Genomic DNA, 22013 nt, shown 5'->3' on the forward strand with positions numbered 1-22013 from the left:
TTTGACTGCTGCCTTCATGTTGAGGGTTCACTTTAATACTTTCCCTTTGGTATTTCGGTCTTATTTCTATATCAAGACTTGGATGAGATAAGGAACTGGATGGTTCTGACAGGAGGAGGATGATCTCTTTAGGAAAGTTTGTTGACAAGTCAATGCTACTCAATGGCATTAGAAGATGTCATTATAACAACCCATTCTCACCAGAAAGTGCCAGGAACAGTGGAGACCAGCAGGGAAAGCAACTTTGCATAGTTGCTTCAGAAGAGAGGCTAGAGCAGGAGTCTGCAACCCATGGCTCTTTCATCCCTCTGCTGTGGCTCCCTGTGGCTTTGAAAAAAAATAATGTAAATAGAGTAAATGGCTATTTCATTTAAATTATTTTGTTTAATGTAATAATTATTATTTTGGAGATTAAGGTGATCTTGTAACATTAAAATAAAACGTGTTGCAATATTTTGTTGATCAAAATTTTGCGTCACAGCACTGTAGTGGTTGATACCACTGTATGTATCACCTGTCGCCCCCCCCCGGCAAGTGACTTGTTTTGAATTTCCGACTCCCGGTAAGCTAACCATGGATAAATTTTTTTTAAAGTTTCTGAAGAAAATAGAACATTTCATGGACAGATTCATTTGCCTTCACTAGTGACAAAGCTGGTGTACCTGTAATCTTCATATGTGGCGAGAAATTAGCAAACAACAAAATATCAAATGTCAAAAGACATTTCAACTTTTGCTGAAAAATACCCATCTGGAGATAAAAAAAAAAACTGCATTTCGGAACTGCTGCGGAAAGCTGATCAGAGTAAAAATACTTTGAAGAAGTGGATGAAATCTACAAATTCAAGTACTTCTACTAGTTTTGTGGCAGCTCGGGAGATAGCCAGGCACGGGAAGCTGTTCACTAATTAGGGACTAATTCGGCTTCAGCGTACTCAATCGCCTGTGACGAATCAAAAGATATAAGTGATATTCAGCAAATAACGCTATTATGCAGAAATTTGAACTCTACTAGGCCACATGAAGAAATCATTGAGTTGATACCACCTAAAGGCCAAACACAGGGGAAGACATCTGCGAGGCTATGTTAAATTGTTTAAAGACCAAAGAAATAAACACCACCCCCTTGGCGTCAGTGGCTACTGATGGGGCACGGAGTATGACAGGAGCACAGAAGGGGCTTGTGACTTTACTTCAGAAGTCACTCGATAGAAAACTGCTGACATTTCACTGCATTCTGCATCTAGAGTCATTGTGCGCACAAACGTTTCCTCCGGAATGCACAGAAGTGATGAATCTTGTCATACAGATAGTGAACAAAATAATGGCAAAAGGATCAAATCACCGACAGTTCCGTTCATTATTGGAAGAAGTTGAAAGCACATACTCTGATCTCCTGCTGCACAACAAAGTCTGGTGGCTGTCCAAAGGGGAGGTGCTGAAGTGGTTTGCTGCATGTCGGGAGCTTGTAAAAACTTTCCTGCAAAGCAAAGGGCTCACCTTTCCGAAGCTAAAACAGCCAGATGGGCTGGAAAAGCTGCACTTCATGGTGGATATGACCATGCACCTTAACATGAACAAAAATCTTCAGGGGAAAGGAGGCACAGCCCTGCAAATGCTGGAGGAGGTTTTGGTGTTTGAGCACAAGATGACAGTGTTTGCTAGAGATGTATAGAGAGGTATGCTGTCTCACCTCCCCTCTTTGAGAGAGTTCAAAGAAGCACACAATCAGATCAATTACGAGCATTTACAGCGTGCAATCATTGCAATGCAAACTGGGCTTAGGGAAGGATTCTGTGAGTTCAGAGAAGAAAAAAACATTTTGTCCTTCCCTGTCACTTCCCATAACATCGACTTATCCCTATTGAATATGAGTGCATTTACAGATGCAAGTCAACCCGATCTTGAGATCAAACTGCCCGATATAGCTGACAAAGACTTATGGGTGTCTAAGTTCAGAAGCTTGACAGCTGATCTTGAAGATGTTGCTCGTCAGAAGGCAATTCTTGGCCAGAAGCACAAACGGACTGAAATTGAAAACCTCCCTAAATCGGACAAACTTCTGTTCGAAACATGGAATTCAATTCCCGACACTTATATGAACATGAAAAAATATGCATTCGGAGTCCTCTCGATCTTTGGATCCACATACTTATGCGAGCAGGTTTTCTCCAGCATGAACTACATAAAAAGCAAACATCGCTTGCACCTCACGGATGACAGCATGCAATCCTGCGTGAAGATCGAAGTGACGTCTTACAGCCGTGCAGTGGTATTGATCAGCTGTGCCGTGAGGTTCAAGAGCAGAAGTCACATAAACCAGGTGAAAGGAATCATTCAATGAGTTATTATTTCACAAATATATTTTTTTATATTTGACCCTGAACTGATGTAGTTGTGTTTTATATTTGGGTTGGCGGTTGACTGCTGTAGCTACATGACTGAAGAAATCAACGGATGACGGCAACCTTCAGAATAAAATACAAATTGGCTTTTTTTTTTGTTTGCTCTTTTTAATTAAAGCAAATATTTCTTTGAAAAAAAAATTCCACAAATAGGAGATGGACTCAAACAGGCCCGCATTGTGTATTTTATTTGAAACTTATATGTGCCAGTGTCTTTTTATTTTGTTTTAAACAATTTGCTGTTTTGCTTTGTTACAAACAGAAATAAAATGTCAGTTGCTTTCTTTTGTAGTTCCTTTATTTCACAAATGCAACAAATTATCGTCTTTATATACATAGCATAAATATAATGAAACAATATATGTGGTGTATTCTTCATTTTAGGAATCAAACTAGTCTTGCGGCTTCAGATGGGTTTTATTTGGTGGGAAACAGGCCCAAATGGCTCTTTTAATACTGAAGGTTACAGACCCCTGGGCTAGAGGATTAAATTAAACATATAAACATAGAAGATAGGAGCAGGAGTAGGTCATTCGACCCTTCGAGCCTGCTCCGCCATTCAACGAGATCATGGCTGATCTTAAAGTTCAGTACCCCGTCCACGCCTTCTCTCCATAATCTTTAATACCCTTATACTGAAGAAATATATCTAATTCCCTCTTAAATATATTTAATGAACCTGCTTCTACTGCCCTCTGTGGCAATGAATTCCACAGATTCACCACCCTCTGGGTAAAGAAATTCCTCCTCATCTCGGTCCTAAATGGTTTGCCTATTATCCTCAAACCATGGCTCCGGGTTCTGGATTTTCCCATCATTGGAAACGTCCCATCTGCATCCATTCTGTCCAGTCCTGCCAGAATTTTATATGTCTCTATGAGATCCCCTCTCAATCTTCTAAACTTCAGCGAGTACAATCCCAATTTGCGCAATCTTTCCTCATAAGTCATTCCTGCCATTCCAGGTATCAGCCTGGTGAATCGCCTCTGCACTCCCTCCATTGCAAGAACATCCTTCCTTAGATAAGGTGACCAAAACTGCACACAATACTCCAGGTGGGGTCTCACCAAGGCCCTGTACAGCAGCAGTAAGGTATCCTTGTTCCTATACTCAAATGCTCTTGATATGAAGGCCAACATACCATTTGCCTTTTTAACCACCTGCTGTACCTGCATGCTTGCCTTCAGAGACTGATGTACAAGTACCCCTAGATCTCTCTGCACTTCCCCATCTCTTAATCTATTGCCATTCAAATAGTAATCTGACTTAACCTAGCTTGTATTGCCAGCGTTTAATATGCTCAAAGCATTTACTCCAGTAGTGTAGAGCAACTATTTTCCAGCTCTGCTTGCAACACAATAGTCACTGACAAACTTATCCCAAAACGCTGAGGCATACAGCAAGTGTCAGCAATCCTGCTGCAACTGGATCCAGTCTTCGTGACCTGACCACGACAAGCAGTGAGCATTGGTGACAACATCGCCACCTCCATGGTAATCCTGATTACCAGATACCTTCAAGATAGTGTCCTCAGTCCTTAGCATATTCCCTAAACACTCATGACTGTACATTAATCTCACTCACTCTGCAAATTTGCAGATAATGTTGTAATTGAAGGTCAGATATCAAATAATGAGGGAGGTGGAATATGGGAAGTAAATAGCCTAGGCCATGAATTCTCAACCTTAGGATACTGCTCAAATTTTATTCCCCCCCCCACCCCATTTGCATGAGAACCTGTCAAGTTTAGCTGTTTTTTTTTCCCCTCCTGCCAACTACATAAAAACATACCTTATAGTTTGGTAAATAAGGCGACCTTCAGATAACACGAGACCCTAATTTCAGTCCAGTACCATACATGGGTTGACTGAGCTGGTGTCATGTTGATTGAGCTGGTGGGCGTGGACAGCAGGTGGGTGAAGCACCATCACAAAGTGATTCACCGTCACTCCCCCAGCAGCAGTTTCCCCAGTACCTTGGAGACCTGACGCTACCATTGGGATCCCCCCTAAACCCGTTGCAAATGTCTCAAAGCCAGAGACTCAGCCAATAGCCCCAAGCACCCAGGTTACTCCTCCAGCAGACACAAGCTCTACCAGCAGCTCCCAGTACCCCAGGGTCCACCCTTGCTACACGCAAGGGACCAAAGACTGCAGCTTAGCCATGTGCTGAATCCAGACAGGCTGGAGCTCAACCCCAGAAATCCCAGAGCCGGCATGCACTTCTGCTGCTGGCAGAGATGCTTTCTGAATTACGTAACTGTAATGCCCAGCTAGTCATTTAATTGATAACACTAAAAGTAGATTAGCATGAATTAATATTGAGATTGCAGTTATACCAGTTGGTTTGACTTCTCTTGCTACCACTAAACATCTGCTTGAACAAGTCATTTAAAGATCATGTACGTGAAGAATGGAATAATTGGATGAAGAATGCTGAAAAATCCTTTACAAAAGCCTGCTGCATCACTTGACCTGCTGTATGATATTTGTGATCAAAGCATAGGATAAAATGAAAGGAGAGACTGTAATAAAATCCTTCAAAAAAGTCTGGTATCTCTAGTGCAATGGATGATACAGAGGATGATTTATTGTGGGACACTGATTACAAAGCCTACTCACCAGATTCAGTCTGGGGCCCATTTGATGAGAGTGTAAACAGTGAGATTCCAGATGTGCTTGCCAAGTTCTTTGCCTCAAATAATGAAGCTCACGATTTTCAAGGATTTTAAAATGTGAGTTTTTTTTAAAATAATTTTATAATTCTTTAATGGTTTAACAGCAGCTTTTAAAAAAAAAATATACCAGTAGCTTAAAAAATTGTTATAGGGTGGGTTATGGAAAAAAATCAGATGGTATTTTGAGGTCACTGTTTTTGTATCTGGCCTATCTGACAAACCCTTATTTTTTGGAGTGTTTTTTTGGGCACATCAAGTGTCATCTTATCTGCCAAAATATATGGCAAATATTATTTTATGATTTCAGTCCATGAACCCACCCCCCCCCCCACCTTAAATGTGCTGTGGTACGCAGGAGGCCAGTGTTGAGATTGGCTGGTTTTGGTGTCAGGATAACAATCTCTCATTCAAAGTTAGCAAAAGAAAGGATTTGGTCAACGACGAGGAAATATGGAGCACCATAGCACAGGTACAGAACTGCACATTATAATGGTGCTAGGATGGACATGGTAGAGATATTCAAGTTCTTAGGGGTAGATATCATCAACAACTTGCCTTGACCAACCACATTTGAGTTACAAATTTAAAAGCCCACCAAATATTTCTCAGAAGCCTGAGGAAACATATACGTTCCCAAGACTCTAGCAACATTTGTTAATGCGCCACAGAAAGTGCCCTGTCCAGATGCATTACAGCTTGGTACAGGAACTACTATGTCCAAGATGGCAAGAAACTGAAGGAAGTTGTCAATGCAGGTCAGGCCATCACACAAACCATCCTCCCCTCTGACTCCATCTTACCTCCCGCTGTCTTTGGGAAACTGCTAACATGCTCCATCCTATCTCTTCTCCTCCTTCTGCTGTGAGAAGATAAACAAGCTTGAAAACATCAACCTCTGGATTCAATGATAGCTTCTTTTCTGATGTTATCAGATTCTTCAATAGATCTCCCACTTGCAAAAGATAATGCCTTTGTCCACTTTTTATATGATACTACCCTCTCTACTTTGTTCAGTTTTGTGTACTTTTGTCCATGTCTTGCACTATTTCATCTCTACTCCTGATATTGTTGTGTTACTTATTTATTTATATCGTTGGACAACCTGCCGCATGAATGGACTTGCCCAGATAACAAAAAAAACAAAGCTTTTTGTTGAATTTCAGTAAAAGTAATAAGAAAACGATTCAAATCTCTCATGGAGGAACTGATAGCAAGAGCAGATAATTTGAAAATTTCAACTGGGCCAATAGGAGTGAAATGAGGAAGTGCGCGAAAGGTTGTAGAAATTTGAAACTCATTCCTCCATAACAATGGGGCTTTTTGCAGCATGCTTGTGTGCTGCACTCAACCCCGGGTTCCGCACACGAGCAAGATTCCTCTATTGTAATAAAAACAGTGCAATGTTACACGGAATTTGCTTCAGCCTGCCACAAGGCAGACAGATTCGCCATCAGCAGAAAATCCCTGAAACCCCTCAGAGTCAGAGAAAGAGAAGCAAAAGAGAGCACCCTCCGAGTCTCTTGCCTAGAATCGGCAGCAGCCCGCCTCTTGTTTGTTCTTCAGCCGCAGAGACCCTCTCTGGTTTGTCACCGTGGTCACTGCCCCATGGGTCATCTCCTCTGCTTCTCCTTCTCAAACGTGGGGGTGTTCTACATATTTTCCAGTGGCCTGTGTCAGTCCTCTACTTCCCCGGTGTCTGCAACCCTTTGAGGCTGCTGACGATCATAGGTGCTGCCATCTTGAGTGTTTAACACCTCGGAATCAATGGGATCTTTTACGATTTTCAAGAGGCAGTGGTCGCAAGGTACAAAGGGCCGTGTGCAAATGGTCCATGATTTCATCGGTATTGTGAGGTGTGGTGGGAAACTGGTGGATATTGAGGGGAGAACTATTTGAACAGACTACACTGTAAATTGATTGTTCATGCATGTTAATTGTTATTGCCTAGTTATCATCAACTTCCTGCAAGTATTTCCTTTGAATGTCTCAGCAATCAGGGAAATTGAATTTCTCTATTTCATGATCTCTCAATCTGCAGAGACTAAAATTCAATTTCACCAACTTCAGCCATCAAACAAGTTTCCTTATTAAGAAAATTAACTTCAAAATAAAAGTCAATTCACAAATTGACCTTGACCCTGCTGTTATCTCATTGAAAATCATTAGTTAGGAACAGCTGCATGTAAAGGTTGGCACTGACAGATGAATGAGATTATATCCATCTATTTATCGCTAACTACGCTGACAAAATACAGAAGGCTCTCTATTTTTTTTTTATATATCAGTTCATTGTTTTCCAAATCAAAACCCAGTCAAGCAAACTCTTCCATTTTACCCTATCTTTTCAATGCATTTTTAAAGGGAGCCTTGTTTAACGTCATGTTGGAAAGATCTCTTGAAGCAATTTATACTTCTTCACATGTGGGCAACATGTGATGCCATTTCATTTATGCACTTAAATTTCACTTGTACAATTTAGTTTCATTCAAGTCAAGAAACTGAGGGCAAATATCAACCTGCCCCTTCCATTGCACCGCATCCCCACCAACCGGTGGCACAGTTAGTGTAGCAGTTAGTGCAAATCTATTACAGATCCAGCAGCCCAGATTCCAATCTGGCCCTGTCTGTAAAGGGTTTGTGGGTTCTCCGCATGTCTGCATAGGTGCTCTGGTTTCATCCCACCATCCAAAAACGTATGAGGTTTGTCAGTTAATTGATGGATTTGTGGGACATGAACTCATGGGCCAGAAGGTTATCTCAAAATTTAATTAAAAAATTAACTCTCCATCCTTTTTCCTGAGAGAGAGAGGCTTGTACTTTCTGCATTTTATCAATATAACTAATAGTGGATAGGGTGGGTATGATCTCATTCATTTGTCAATGCTGATCTTTACATACAACTGTTCAGATCAGATATTTAATGAGATAAGGCCAGGTTCAAGCTCAACTTTTGAATTGCTCTTATTTTGAAGATTTGTACATCCCTTCAAGTCTGAAGATATGATTAAACCAGTGGAGACGTTAATTTTACTTTTCAAGTTTATGCAATTGCATCCTGATGAAAGGTTGACTGAAATTTTATATTTCTTTCTCTTTTGTAATTGAAGCCGCTCGATGTGTTTCATGTTTTTTAAAATTTTTGTTGCAGGTTTCTGCATTCACATGATATTTCTGCTGCACCTGAGCAGATTCCAATCCCATTATTATTTCCAATTGGTTATACAATTAACAGAACCATAATGAAGATACTTTGTAGAATTAAGTCAGAGGGAATATGAAAGGAATTGGCAGACCAGATGCTAAAGGACTGGTTCGATTCACTGAAGAGTATCGAACCACAAAGCTGAGTATCAGGATAAGGCGTCAAAGGGAATACTAAGAGTATCAAGTCATCTGTTGTTCAGGTAGACACGAGAAGTGAGAACATCCATTACCTTGTCGAATGCCTGAATGATCGTGCAGTCCTTTTCTAAGTAACAGCAATGTTGCCTCTGGTGCAGACCAGGGAAGAGTAGAGATGAGTCTTCCAGCATGCCTCCCATTGGTCCTACTGCTCGGCCATCATCATTGTTGGGCCGGTGCAGGTTTAAATTGCCTGTACGAAAGGGCTAGAGGCATTTATATTTACATCAAAGAACCCAGGGATGTCAGTGCTCAAGAGGGGAGACCTTGAGGGTTGTGGGCTCCGGGGAGAGCAGCAGACTGGCGCAGGGTACCAGAAGTGAAGGAACTCCTGTCCTCTAAGGAGAAGCCTTGGATAAGACTGCATAGGGTAGGAGACCGCAGCAGTGGACCAGCATGGGGCTGGGCAAGCTGAAAGCCACACATCAAGCTGCATGCTGCTGGGGACTGGCTTTAGGAACCAGGAATTGTGATTAGGATTTGTGAGGGTGCCTATGGTGAGCAAAGATCCCAAATGGCTTCCTAATTGTATCAGGGGTTCAGAACCAGGGGCTGAAGAGAATGACTTGGATGCCTGCAGCACAGGTTCACCACAGGAATGGATGAGGGGGCGTGCAACTACAGAGGTTACAGGAGGTAAAAGGCAGTGGCTTTGGAAGAGATGGCAGATTCATGGACACCCAATGTCACTTAATGTACTCTCTTTAGTTTAGTTTATTTATATAGCACATTTAAAACAACTCGCATTGACCAAAATGCTGAACAGATCATAAATTACATATTAAATTAAGCAGCTATCTAAAGTGCAGTACGAAACAAGTACCTGAGGTTCAGAATTGTACATAAAACAATCACCTTTAAACACTTCCGAGTGAAAACGCAAATTCAACCTGGATTTAAAAGAGTTAAAGGAAGGGGTTGATTTGAAAGAGGGAGGAATGTTGTTCCACAGTTTGGGGGGCTGCAATAGCTTTTGCTTTGCTTTCCCTGCTTGAACCTTGGCTATTCTGTGTGAAACATACTTTTGAAATCAAAGAAAAAGCACAAAGTTGGAGAAACTCAGCTGGTCAAGCAGTGTATTTTTGTCTTTTCTTTGGGTTGGTTTCGCGGACGAAGATTTATGGAGGGGTAAACGTCCACGTCATCTGCAGGCTCGTTTGTGGCTGACAAGTCCGATGCAGGACAGGCAGACACGGTTGCAGTGGTTGCAAGGGAAAATTGGTGGGTTGGGGTTGGGTGTTGGGTTTTTCCTCCTTTGTACTTTATAGAGCATATATAAAGATACATAATCAAACTTCCAGGTTTCAGCCCAACATCAATCTTCTAAACTCCAGCGAGTACAATCCCAATTTGTGCAATCTTTCCTCATATGTCATTCCTGCCATTCCAGGTATCGCCTCTGCACTCTCTCCATTGCAAGAACATCCTTCCTTAGATAAGGTGACCAAAACTGCACACAATACTCCAGGTGGGGTCTCACCAAGGCCCTGTACAGCTGCAGTAAGGTATCCTTGTTCCTATACTCAAACCCTCTTGATATGAAGGCCAATATACCATTTGCCTTTTTAACCACCTGCTGTACCTGCATGCTCGCCTTCAGAGACTGGTGTACAAGTACCCCTAGGTCTCTCTGCACTTCCCTATCTCTTAATCTATTGCCATTCAAATAGTAATCTGCCCTCTGGTTTGTATTACCAAAGTTGATAACCTCACATTTATCCACATTGTAGTCCATTTGCCATGTATCCTCAATTTATCCAAATCACACTGGAGCTTCCTGACCCCCCCTCTTCCGTGCACACAACCCCTCCTAGCTTAGTGTCATCTGCAAATTTGGAGATATTACATCCAATCCCCTCATCCAGATCATTAATGTAAATTGTTAACAGCTGGGGTCCCACTGGTCACCACCTGCCACTCAGAAAATGAGCCATTTATCCCAACTGTCTGTCTTCTACCTGCCAGCCTGTTCTCAATCTACATCAATACTTTGCCCCCAATCCCATGAGCCTTGATTTTGTAAGCCAGTCATTTATCCGGGACCTTATCGAAGGCCTTTTGGAAGTCCAGGTACACCACATCCACTGGCTCTCCCCCATCTATTTTACCTGTCACCATCTCAAAGAATTCCAATAGATTTGTCAAGCACGATTTTCCTTTTGTAAATCCATGTCACAAGGAGCCTGATTACAATATATCAACTAGGACCAAATTGCAAGAAACAAAGTCCAAAATATATATTTTCTAATATTCTCTTTTTCCTCTCCCCTCTTCCCTCTACCTCTACCTCCCTCCCTTCTCCCCACCACCCCCATTTATAGTGGGAAAAAAATTGTAAAGACAGATATCCTCCGCCTTTATATTGCTTCATTTACTTCCATAAAAGGTTCAGAGGAGGATTTGTTGATCCAACTTGCTCCACATTCCTTCCGCCTGGGGGAGGCGGGTTAGTATCAGAGGTGCAGCAAGACGGTCTACCTCATCCGTGAAAGGATTACCACTGAATGCGGCTCCAAAGGGGAGGGCTGATGATTTAGCAATAACGCCATCAGTTTGCAACCCAAGAGCACAAATTTTAAAGAACCCATATGGTCAAACAAGGCAATTACCTTACTCAAAAGATCTGCCTGAGTCCTAAGACTGCCTGCATAGATCTCCACTACAATTCGTACCTGCTCTTCAGTCGCCATTTTGAATAAAGGCTGCTTTCCCTTCCCGACGTGCTTGTTTAACGTTACAGTGACATGTGGCATGACTGCACATCTCCCCCGCCTCCTTCAGCTTCGGAAGCCGACTTGCAAACCACCTCTGCGTAAAAGCTCCATACAATCCGTGATTTTGGTCGTCTGTATAAAAAGTACATTTGCCTTTTAAAAAAAAAAACTTGAGCAGGCGATGAGGTGCCTTTTGTGAATAAAAAAACCCTTTTTTTTCTCTCTCTTTTTTTAATATAGCAGAACAAAGTGAAAGTAAAAGAGAATATTCAGCAGGCAAACTCCAATCTAGGGGGCACACTCAGATGTGAAGCGAGGTCACTCCACCTCCTCTGTGAAAGCAACGCCACTGAAAGTGGCTACAAAGGCGTGGGCTGATGAAGTGATATTGTTAGCCTGCATCTAAGGAGCGCAATTAAAATTCATATAACCTAGCTTTTTTTGAGTTTTGTGTGCCCGATGGAGATGTGGGGGGGCTGGTAGTCATGGTGCGGAGCTGGCTGATGTAGGACCAGGCCAAACATTTTGGCAGAAAACTGAGAAAACTGAGGTTCTCCATCAGCCAGCTCCCCACCATGACTACCAGCCCCCCCACATCTCCATCGGGCACACAAAACTCAAAACAGTCAACCAGTTTACCTATCTCGGCTGCACCATTTCATCCGATGCAAGGATCGACAACGAGATAGACAACAGACTCACAAAGGCAAATAGCGCCTTTGGAAGACTACACAAAAGAGTCTGGAAAAACAACCAACTGAAAAACCTCACAAAGATTAGCGTATACAGAGCTGTTGTCATACCCACACTCCTGTTCAGCTCCCAATCATGGGTCCTTTACCGGCATCACCTACAGCTCCTAGAACGCTTCCACCAGCGTTGTCTCCGCTCCATCCTCAACATTCATTGGAGCGACTTCATCTCCAACATCGAAGTACTCGAGATGGCAGAGGCCGACAGCATCGAATCCACGCTGCTGAAGATCCTACTGCGCTGGGTAGGTCACGACTCCAGAATGGAGGACCATTGCCTTCCCAAGATCATGTTATATGGCAAGCTCTCCACTGGCCACCATAACAGAGGTGCACCAAAGAAGAGGTACAAGGACTGCCTAAAGAAATCTCTTGGTGCCTGCCACATTGACCACCGCCAGTGGGCTGATATCGCCTCAAACCATGCATCTTGGCGCCTCACAGTTCGGTGGGCAGCAACCTCCTTTGAAGAAGACCGCAGAGCTCACCTCACTGACAAAAGACAAAGGAGGAAAACCCAACACCCAACCCCAACCCACCAATTTTCCCTTGCAACTGCTGCAACCATGTCTGCCTGTCCCGCATCAGACTTGTTAGCCACAAACGAGCCTGCAGCTGACGTAGACATTACCCCTCCATAAATCTTCGTCTGCGAAGCTAAGCCAAAGATAACCTAGCTAATTACGTTGCGCAGGAAATCTGCCAGTCATAAGACTGATTCAACAGATCTCCACCAGTGCTCTTAGGTATCTATTTCAGGTATAGGTTGCTTTCCCTTCTCAGCACGTATATTGGATGTCACGGTGATGGGTAACGCTACTGCACCCCTCACCCCACCTCCCTCAGTTCTGGAAGATGGATCCCGATGCTGGTGAGTTGAAGGCAATGCTGGATCTGCCATAGAGTTCTCCATAAAAAAGTAAATTCCCTTTTTTTTGTTGAGCCAGCATAAAAAAGCCTTCACACACACACACACACACACACACACACACACACACACACACACACACACACACACACACACACACACACACACACACACACACACACACACACACACAAAATGATACAACAACGAACAGCACAGAAACAGAACTGTTCGACCCTACTAGTCCATGCCAAACATGTTCTTCCATTGACCCGCACCCTTCCATCACCCTCCACACCTCTCTCGTCTATATACCTATCCAAGTTTTACTTGAGTATTAAAATCAAACCCGCATCTATCACTTCATCTGGAAGTTCATTTCAGCCTCTCATCATCCTCTGATGTTTCCCCTTAACTTTTCCACCTTCAATCTCAATCTATGCCCCCTGGTTTGAATCTCCCCCACTCTCAATGGAAAAAAAGTCTTTCTACATTGATTCTATCTGTCCCCCTCATAATTTTTAATACCTCTACAAATCACCCTTCATTCTTTTAATCTTTAGGGAATTAAGTCCAAGGCTGCTCAGCCTTTCCCTGAAACCTCGGCAACATTCTCGTAAATCTCTTCTGCACTCTCTCTATACCAGGGGTGTCAAACTTAAATTCACAGAGGGCCAAAATTAAAAACTTGGACTAAGTCATGGGCCAAACTAAATATTTATTGAAAATTTTCAACAACACCTGCATGTTTTCTCTTCTTTCAACATATGTAATATTAAACTTTTTCTTATTAAAATAAATGTTTAATAATAGTTTTGGTTAAACTCTTTCCAGAAGAAGCATTAACAAATGAGAAATAAAATATTCAATAAATAATATTTCTCTGTAGCCTTTAAGCTCCTTTTAAATGTATTTTTTTTTCACAAGCCAACAAGTCAAAAAAATAACAACTTGCTTCAATGAAAATCCAATCTTTCAACTATGAACAGTCCAAAGTTAACCAAAGAAAATATTAATCCAAGCTTAGCTTGCTACACTGTGATTTACTCTGATGCATCTGGGTCTAAACCAAATACTTGGCATCTCTTCTTAGATGCAATTTCATTAAACTCTGGGGTCAGAGTTTCCCTCCCACCTGTCTTGAAAGGTCCTGTTTTCTCTCTTTCGTTTAGCCATTTTGCGTAAGGGGTTTATTACATGCGAGTTCGGCGACAGGTCGCAGATGGTAATAAAAGTAAAGAGAGGAGGTGGGGGCGATTAGCGGGCTGACGGGCCGGCGCCAATGCATTTGCAAAGCATTCTGGGATTTGTAGTATTTGCTGTGCATGCGCAATACTGGCGCGGTGGCCAGCGGGCCAGCTCTAATGCATATTTGATATGATCTTGCGGGCCAAATATAATTATATCATGGGCCAAATTTGGCCCGCGGGCTTGAGTTTGACATGTGTGCTCTATACGATTTATATCCTTCCTGTAATTCAGCGACCAATACTGCTCACAATAATCCAAATTTGGCCTCACCAATGCCTTATACAATTTCAACACGACATCCCAATTCTGATGAAGGCCAACATACCACATACTTTCTTGCCCACTCTGTGTACGCATGACACAACATTCAGGGAATTATGTACCAGAATTCCTAAATCTCTTTGTTCTGCTGCACTCCTCAATTGTCTACCATTTAACATACATGACTTATGCTTATTAGTTCTACCAAAATGTAGCACCTCACATTTATCAGAATTAAACTCCATCTGGCATCTTTCAGCCCACTCTTCTAACTGTCCTATATCCCACTGCAGGCTTTGATAACCTTCTTCACTGTTCACAACACCACCAATCTTCGTATCATCTGTATATTTACTAATCCAATTTATATCCTTATCATCTAGATCAGTGGTTCTCAATCTTTTTCTTTCCACTCATATACCTATGCCATTGGTCCTCTGTGATTAGTAAGGGATTGCTTAAGGTGGGATGTGAGTGGGAAGGGAAGGTTGAGAATCACTGCTCCAGACCAGATTGTTACAGAAATATTTTGCTTGAGAAAAATTGTCATTGACCCATTTCCTTTGGAGTTAGGAAATAGTGCACATAACGTCAATTAGACGATTAAAACAGTGGTTTTCAAACTTTTTATTTCCATCCACATACCACCTTAAGCAATCCTTTACTAATCACAGAGCACCTATGGAATAAGGAATACTTAAAGTGGTATGTGAGTGGAAATAAAAAACACTGATCTAGATCATTAATATACATGACAAACAATAATGCACCCAGTACCGATCCCTGAAGTACTCCACTATTTACTGGTTTCCAGTTGGACAAACAATTATCAACCACTACTTTCTGGCATCTCCCATCCAACCATTGTTGAATTCATTTCACTACTTCAATATTAATACCGGAGACTTGACCCTTCCTAACTAACCTCGTATGCAGAACCTCGTCAAAGGCAGTAAAGTTCATATAGACAACATCCACAGCCTTCCCCTCATCAACCTACTGAGTAACCTCCTCAAAAAAACTCTAGAAGATTTAATAAACATGACCTACCACATGCAAAACTGAGCTGACTACTTCTAATCAGTCCCTGTCTTTCCAAATAATGGTATATACCATCTAAGAACACTTTCCATTAATTTACTCACCACCGACATCAGGCCTACAATTACCAGATTTACTTTTGCAGCTTATTTTAAACAGCAGAATAACATGAGCAACCCTCCAATCCTCCACCACCTGCCCTGCAGTCAGTGACATTTTAAAAATTTCTGTCAATGTCCCCAGGGTCCTAGGGAATATCTTGTCAGGACCCACAGATTTATCCACCTTTATTCTCTTTAAAATAACCAATACTACCTCCTCATTAATCTGTATATTATCCATGTCCTCACTACCAGATCTCCTGGCTCAATATTCCTTTCCCGAGTCAATACTGAAGAAAAAAAGTAATTTAAAATTTCCCCCATCTTTTCTGATTTCTCACATAACCTACCCCTCTGATCCTCAAGGGGTCCCAATTTTATCCCTCACTATTCGTTTACTTTTAAAGTACCATTGGGATTTTTTTTTTAAACTTGCCTGCCAAAGTAGCTTCATATCTCCTTCTGGCTTTTTATTTTCTTCCTTATTTTTTTTAATATACTCCTAATATTCTTCAAGCACCTCATCTGATCCCTGCTGTCTATACCTGTGTGCACATCTCTCTTCTTCGGAACCAAATTCCCTATATCCTTTGAAAACCATTTTCTAACCTTTTCTTTAATCCTCACAGGAACATTCCAACTCTGTACTGTCAAAGTTTCCCCTTTATTCATCTGTTGCATTCTTCCCAGAAAATAAAACACCCCAATCTACACCTCCTAAATACTTTTGCATCTCTTCAGAATTTGCCTTATTCTAATCAAGAATCTCAATCCTATCCTTCTCCATTAATAACCTAAAATTAATAGCATTTTGATCATTAGACCCAAAATGTTCCTCAACACAAACCTCTATCACCTGACATATCTCGTTCAATCGTAAGTGATCCAATACTGCCCGCTCTCTAGTTGGCTCTTCTATGCATTGATTGAGAAGACTTTCCTGAACACATTTGACAAACTCCAACCCATCCAGCCATTTGACAGTACGAGCATCCTAGTCAATATGTGGAAAGTTAAAATCTGCTATAATCATCACCTTATGTTTATTGCACATATATGCTATATCCTTACAAATTTGCTCCTTCGATTCCCTCAGCCCATTAAGTGGTCTATACTACACTTCCATTAGTGTTTTCATGTCTTTCCCATTCCTCAATCCACCAAAATAGCCTCACTGGACAATCTATCCTGTCATAGCACTGCTGCAATGTTTCCTCCAACAGGCAATGTGACTCTTCAACCTTTTACCTGCCCTGTTCTATCACACCTAAAACAACGGAATCCTAGAATATTTAGCTGCCATTCATGCCCCTCCTGCAACCAAATTTCACCGATGGCTACATTATATTTCTATGTGTCAATCTATGATCAAAGCTCATCCACCTTTCTTACAATGCTCCTTGCATTGAAATGTATACACTTGAGACAATGTCCTCCACATACACTGCTTTGATTATCATCTAATTTGACTCCCTCCCATCAACTTTAACATTCTGGTTCCTCGCTCCCTTCAAATCTATCTTCCACCCAAATCTCTGCACTCTCATTCTGATTCCCACCACCCCCCGACGAGTTATATTAACCCTCCCCAACAGCTCTAGCAAACCTGCTGTCAGGATATTGGTCCCCCTCCATCCCTTTTGTACAGATCATACCTTCCCTAAAAGAGATCCCAATGGTGCACAAATGTGAACCCCCAAATCTTTAGCCACGCATTCATCCACCACATCTTTCTATACCTACTCTGTCTAGTGTGTGGCACAGGCAGCAATCCTGAGATTACCACCCTTGAGGTCCTCTTTCCTAACTCCATATATGCTTTCTTCAGGACCTCATCCCCACTTTTATCTATGTCAATGGTCCCCACATCTGGCTGCTTGCCCTACCCCTCCAGAATGGTGTGTACTCGATCAGAGACCTCCCTGACCCTAGCACTTGGGAGGCAACATACCAACCAGGAGCTCTGATCTTGTCCACCAAACCTCATCTTCTCCCCTAACCAGTGAGACCCCAATTACAAGAGCTCTCCTCTTTTTCCTCTTCCTGTCTGAGATGAGGGGCTAGCCCCCATGCCAGAGACCTGACCACCACAACTTGTCTCTGGTAGGTCGATTCTCTCTCTTCCCCAACCAAAACAGTATCTAAAAGAGAACACTTATTATTGAGGGGAATTGCTGCAGGGGTACTCTGCACTGTCTGTCTCCCCATCTTCCCTTTCCACATTTACCCAATTAGCTCACTTCTGTCTGTTTGGGTGACTGTCTCCCTGTAACTCCTATCTATGATTCCCTCTGCCTCCCTCATGATCTGAAACTCATCCAGCTTCAACTTTCATACCCTAACACAGTCTTCCAGGAGTTGAATCTGGATGCACCTTTTGCAGGTATAGTCATCAGAAACACTTATGCTACCCATGACCTCCCACATCCTGCAATCAGAGCACAGGACTGCCCCAACTGCCTCCATAACCTACTCTTAAATTAAGTTTGATTAATTAAAATAAAATTACCAACCTTACTTCACTGCAAGCACTTCCTTACCTACTACTCGCCGAAGCCTCTCATGCCAAAGCTTTGAAGTCCCACTCCGTCGTTATGTGACTCACTGGACCACTCCTTGCTGACTGCTCCTTTACCTAAATAACCCTTTATTGGTCCTTGCCAATTAATACAATTACCTAATTGCTCAATTTGAAAGCCCAAAGTCCTGATTCCCCCATCCCTTTTAAACTCTTGAAATCTACTCACCAACACCATTCACCCCACCCCCCCACACCGCACACACACACACACACACACACACACACACACAATTGAGAATGGTGGATTACCAAAGACATCACATAGAATATTTACTTACCTAATTAATGGCCTGATTAGTTGCTTGCAAAAGGAACTGCCTGTGGTCATAAGACTATTCTGCTATTAATAGGTTTGTGATAGTTTTTTAATCTACTTTCCATTCATCCATCCCAATTGCCAAATTAAATGATCTTTGTAAAATGAGGAAACATGTTATATTCATTATAATGTGGAAGGTCATCTCTGAGGTAAAGTGGCAATTCCAGAGGAAGCTGGAGACATGGACAGATACATGCCAGTTAAGGCAGGGAGTGCAGGCCATTACAACCTACATAGCAAGGGCAAACACTATAGATGGCTGTGATGCTTCATTACATGAAGAGCTGAACGTCAAATATGCCATCTTTGAGAAGACAAACCAAACAGTGCCCACTAGAATCCCTGAAAAGGCTGAGGACCCTATGATATCTGTCTCTGAGGATGATATAAGAACATCATTCAAGAGGGCAAACCTTCGCAAGGCATCAGGCCCTGACGGTGTACCTGGCAGGGTTCTAAAAATCTTCCCCAACCAGCTAGCTGGGAAGTTCATGGACATTTTCCACCTCTTATTGGTGCAGTCAGAGGTTCCCACCTGCTTTGAAATGGCATCAATCATCTCAGTACCCAAGAAGAGTAGCATGAGTGGCACAAACTTCTACTATGATTAACTACTTTGGGGGGGCTAGTCATGGCCATAATTAACAGATATCTAAGTAAAGATCTGGACCCACTGCAATTTGCCTATTGTCACCATCGCTCCACAGCAGACGCAATATCGCTGGCTCTCCACTCACCTCTGAAACACCTTGAAAACAACAGTTCGTACATATGGCTGCACTTCATCAAGTACAGCTCACCCTTCAATATTATTTTTCCCTCAGTGCTAGTCAAGAAGCTACAAAATCTGGGCCTCTGTACCCGACTTTGCCACTGGATCCTTGTCTTTTTCAATGGAAGGTCACAGTCAGTATGAATTGGAAACAACATCTCCTCACTGATCATCAATACAGCCGCACCACAAGAATGTGTGCTTAGCCCACTGTTCCACTCATTATACACCCATGACCGTGTGGCCAGGCACATTTCCAAAACTATCTGCAAGCTTGCTGATGACACCATACTTGCTGGAAGAATCATGAATGGGAATGAGGAAGCGTACAGTAGGGGGATAGATCACCTCTTTGATTGATGTCACACCAACAACCTTGCGCTCAATGTTTGTAAAACCAGAGATGATTGTGGACTTCAGGAGAAAGTCGGGGAGCATGACCTAGTCCTCAATGAGGGCTTGGTAGTAGAGAGGGTGAAGTATTTCAGATTCCTGGGTGTCAACATCTCTGAGGATCTGTCCTGGAGCCTCCATTTGATGCAATCACAAAGAAGGCTCACCAGTGGCTAAACATTGTGAGGTCTACATCACCTAAGACTCTCAAAAACTTCTACACATGGTTGGAGGAGAACATTCTGGTTGGTATGGAGGTGCCAAATCTCTGGAAAAGAAAAATAAACTCCAGAGGGTTAACTCAGCCTGTGACATCACAGGCACCAAAGTTCACTCCATTGAGGAAATCTAAATGGGTGGTGTCTTAAAAAAGCAACCTCTTTCCTCAAAGATCCCCACTACCAGGCCGCACCCTCTTCACTCTGCTATCATTGGAAAAAAGGTACGGGAGCCTAATGATGTGCACTTAGTGACACAAGGACAGCTTCTTCCCTGCTGCCATCAGATTCCTGAATAATCAATGAACCAAGGCACTGCCTTACTTTTCATGCACTGGTATTTTAATTTATTTTGTATATTATTTTTGTAAGATGGTTCATAATATGGATGTTTTCACTATGATGTTGTGACTTGTTCATGACAATGAATTCTGATTCTGAATTCTTATAAGCTGTAGTTGACTTCCAGAGTGAAGTCTGTGATTCCATTTGTAGTGACTAAAATGTTAACATTTGAGTTTGGTCAGTTGGGTTATTAGACTGGAATCTTCATCGAGAGATTAATTTCAAATCCTACCCTGGCAACAGTGGAAGCTTAATTCTCATAATTCAGCTGGAAAGGATTGAGGTAAGAGTTTCAAGGATGTTACTAAGAGTCGGGGGCTTGAATTATAAGGAGAGGCTGGAACTTTATTTCATTGGAGAGTGTTTAGCTGGATGTGGGCCAAATGCAGACGAATGGGATTAGCTTTGATGGACAACTTGGTCCACCTCGATGTGTTGGGCCAAAGGGCCTTTTACAGTGCTACAAAATGGGAGAAGGAATAATTTCAATGGGTTGAAACAGATCAGGCACGTGAAAATAAAAGGAAGTGTTTGAATGAATTGAGGGATGCCTTTAAAGAGGAGATGGTGAAGAGATAGTCGAGGTACTTCCTCATAAGGGAGAGCGTGAGAACAATTAATACAAGATCCCTGGATGAACATTGAAACAGAGCTTAAAATAATGCAAAAGGAAGGGCATTTGTCAAATTGTGGGACTTTGTGGGAACCAGACTTCTCATCCAGAATTTAAGAGCAAGTAAAAGAAGGAAAAGAGACCAAGAGAGATTTGGCAGCATACAAAAAAAATATTTCTATGAACAGATAGTAAGAGTAGAGGTAGAAGCAAAATGGAGATCTCTCCTGCAGGGAGAGGACATAGGCAAGGAATAAATTAGCAGAGGACATCTTTACCAAAGAAGATGTTTCTCCTTGAGTCTCAGTTAAGGAAGTTTCAGTTGGGATAGTTATGTGAAGGATTGATGGCAGGAGGTGTTAAAAAGATGAGCTGTAATGATTGGATGTATCAGCTAATCCAGAAGGTGAAGGAAATGTGGTTGACGTGATGTGTATGGATCTCCAAAAAGCAATCGATAAAATGCTGCATAATTGGCTTGCAATCAAAATGAAAGGCCATGAGAGTCAATAGCTGTATGAACAAAAAAAAAATGGTTGCATGATTGGAAACAGAGTAGTAGTGAAGGGTGATTTCTCTGGTTGGAGAAAGTTTACAGGTGTGCTCCCCAGATGTCAGTATTAAACCACTGCACTTCTTAATATACATTAATGATTTGCACTAGGATGCACAGATAGTAATTTGCTAATCTGCTAACAATACAAAACTTGGTCACATATAGAAGAGCTGAGTAATAGAATGTAAAGAGGAATAAAAACACGAATGTCTGCAGACTCTAGGATTGAAGTAAAAACGATGTTGGAGAAACTCAGCAGGTCAAGCAGCGCATTTTATGTAGCAAAAATAAAGACAGATACCAATTTTTCAGGCTTGAGCCTTTCATCAAGGTCTGAGCAAAATGTAGGCATATGTCTGAACAAAATAGTGGTGGGGTGAAGGTGCACAGTCCCACAGGCAAGAGGTGGAGAAGGGAGGGAGGGTGCACAGAGAGTGGGGGGGGGGGGCTTGCCTTGATGAATGGAGAGGGAATGGGGTGGAGAGTTCGAGGAATGGAGGCGAAAGAGGGGCAAGTAGGCTGGCAGAAACCAGAGAAGTTGGATGTTCAGTATGGGCATGCAGGTGTCATGGGGAAAGGCACAGAATTCCAGAGTTTGACATTCTGATAGGAAGAATCAAGAAGTACAATGTGCAGAATTCTGAAAAAAAGAAATGAGCTCTGGAAATATTTGTTGCATGTGTCAGAGGAGATCGAAGTATTTAAGGTTACAAAATGTCAGGTTGGAGAAGATGGAGGGAAACCA

The 22013-nt window shown here is 42.2% G+C and overlaps 1 protein-coding gene across 10 annotated transcripts in view; it reads right to left on the reverse strand.

The window, feature by feature from the left end:
- The window catches only part of LOC138764513 (teneurin-3), a 4541667-nt gene that overhangs the window by 2426976 nt on the left and 2092678 nt on the right, over nt 1-22013 (reverse strand). The gene's annotated exons all lie outside the window — the stretch shown is intronic.

The sequence above is a fragment of the Narcine bancroftii genome, chromosome 1, assembly GCF_036971445.1.
Source record: "Narcine bancroftii isolate sNarBan1 chromosome 1, sNarBan1.hap1, whole genome shotgun sequence".
Classification (NCBI taxonomy): Eukaryota; Metazoa; Chordata; class Chondrichthyes; order Torpediniformes; family Narcinidae; genus Narcine; species Narcine bancroftii.